The sequence below is a fragment of the Agrilus planipennis genome, unplaced genomic scaffold, assembly GCF_000699045.2.
Source record: "Agrilus planipennis isolate EAB-ADULT unplaced genomic scaffold, Apla_2.0 scaffold141, whole genome shotgun sequence".
Taxonomy (NCBI): Eukaryota; Metazoa; Arthropoda; class Insecta; order Coleoptera; family Buprestidae; genus Agrilus; species Agrilus planipennis.
In genome coordinates, this window is record NW_020438903.1 from 576,091 (window position 1) to 578,782 (window position 2,692).

General features: G+C 37.6%; 1 protein-coding gene across 1 annotated transcript in view; it reads right to left on the reverse strand.

Moving 5' to 3' along the window:
* Positions 1–2,692, reverse strand: part of LOC108736939 (semaphorin-1A) — a 509,066-nt gene that overhangs the window by 432,286 nt on the left and 74,088 nt on the right. The window lies entirely within an intron of this gene.

Sequence of the window (2,692 nt, forward strand, 5' to 3'; positions counted from 1 at the left end):
CGCAATAAATATTTAGTAAAAATTGCTATTTTTTTCCTTATATTTTCTACAAAATTTGTTTAACCTTTCTACAATTTATAATGAAATTCACAAAGTTGTTGTCGTAAATATTTCATTCAAATTGTAAGAAATTTGCCTGAGCCCCTGTCGATATTTCTCCTACAATTTACCACTACAATTTTATAGTTAAATTTAAGTTTACCGTTAGTTAACCTTACTACAAACTTGAGTCGCATTTTCTACAAAACGACCTCTACAACGTTATAGTAATTTTTCTTACAGTATTTTTCTGAGTGCAGGGAGAAAAAGTGCAGAATTGCCGACCTTATAATAATGAGTTGATTTTTAACAACTTTGAGGACTCCATTATGAGAAAATGTATACTAATTCATTCACACATTTTATGGTTTTACCATCCACGAACACTATTCTCATACCCATTTGTCCTTCATTCAAGTTAAAAATTTTGCCACCAGATGGTGTAATGCTTATTTAACCGATACAAATATACGATAAAAAACCCCTATACAAAAAAAGAACACTTTATTACTGAATGATATTTATCTGAATTCCTCAAAAGGATATTTGTCATTCGTATTTATCTAGTGAACTAAGGAAGGAACTGACTTTATTTGCCTTCATTCATTTTCGGCAGGAGAAATAAAATGAAAAGAAAACGACGGAGTGGCGGCGGAGTAGAAAGGGGCACGAGGAATAGAAGTTTTTCTTATGAACTTTCGGCACGATCGCGTCTCTTATACAGGCGACGGCCATGCAGTTCTCCTTTATGTGTTCGGCCATTGATCAAATAGAAGTTTCCATTGGACCCTAATGAATCTGCAAAAGAAGAAATATAGTCGGACTTTACGGTGATAAATCGTTCGACTTTTGTACTGATTATTGGCGACCGGCAACAAAGGAGCGCTGAAAGTAAGATATCGAGCGGATTTGTTCTCGACTCGGAGGAATTTATCAATGAAAATTCCACGGACGTGTCCAATGAACTGTAGAGCTTGATCGCTTGATACGGACATTTTGTTATGCAAATGTTTACGCCTATTCACAGATCAAATAAACGTCAACTAAATCGCACCATTTTACCTATCCATCCAACGAATAATCCCTACGCATTCTATTATTACTTCACAACCCATCAGGTCTAAAAACTAATGCACACATGCTTGTAAAAAGTACATTAAAATACCATTCTTAAGCTTCAAGATCATATTTTTATTTTTCCACAGTCGCCACTTGGATTTGATATCTGCCTTCACTTTATCGACCAAGGTGTAGTGATGAACAATACAAGACCAAAACCAAGACTGTCCCAATCTTGGTATTGCTCTTGATCTTGCTTTTGCTTCAATACCTACGTTAGGAAAGTAAGGAGGATGTGGAACCAATTAAAACTTTAGGATTCCCATAGGACAGAGCCTCTTCAAGTGAACGCTAGGTGTGTGGACGAGCGTTGTTTCTAGAACACCTACAATGTAGAGTTTGTCGTGTTCAAGGCATCCTGGCGCTAATAATATAATCATGCAACATAGCGCAACTGAAGAAGCTATGCGAAAACTAAAGTCTGAACCGATTCCCTATCCCCCCTATTCCTGCGATTTTGGGTCCAGCGATTTTTGTTTTTTAACGTGAAACTTTTATTACATCGCCTGAATTTTTTGTCCATCTATCGCATGTCGCATTACAGCCAGCCGCGAAGTAGGGGTAAAACTGAAAGGCGCTCTGCAGAGCAGCCAAGGCCAATATGGCGACGCCCATGGCGCGCATGAGCTAACCGTGTAGCATGTATATTCTCACTTATTCGTGCAAGTGCATGACAATTACATGTATAGACTGTGAAACTCAAAACGAAGATGAAATTAATGATAGAATAAGTGAAGTTCGAAATGATTCAATGATTTAAATAAATATTGTTCTCAGTTTTTGACATGCCTCTATCATTTGAATGATTGTATTTATTATGTATTCCGTACTCTCATACGCGGATTGAAATTAAAATTCACAGTTGAATATCTTGCCTACTATTGGTTTCCCATTACCATTACCATTTTCCAATCATTAAGATAAGATTATGAACGCGATTTTAATTTTAATACCCTAAATCGAATAATTTTCCGACAATTTACAGTTAAATGCCTAGAATTCGAAAAGTTTCAGTTGCATCGTGGTTTCATAAAACCACACAATTGCTTTCTCTTCTACTTGAAAGAGATTTCGCGGATATTATAATCATTAATACCTCGGACGATGAGTTGAAGGCGACCATCAAGTCCTTTACTCATTTAACCCAGAGCCGGGCAAACTTTAACTTCGCAGGAGCCGCTACATGAGGTTAGTTTGAGTCACTCTATACCCTTCAATGAGTACGAGAGAGTAAGCAGTAATGAATAATTTTGTTTTGTCTTTTTTTCTCCCTTCCGCTCGCATATCAAGCCCCTTCATGTAGTAGACGAGCGAAGCCCCTCTCGTAACTTAAATAATACCTACGAAAATTTTCGTTACTACGTTCGCAAAACTATTGGATTTGGCTATGGAAGAGGGGACTCACCTACGAAATGGAAGGGATAAGAAAAGGAAAGAATCATCTCACTCGCACTCGCAGGATCAATGAGGAGCTACTTGGTTAACCTTGAGGATCACTCGGGATGCAAAAGATCCGAGTTTGCCCGGCTCTGGT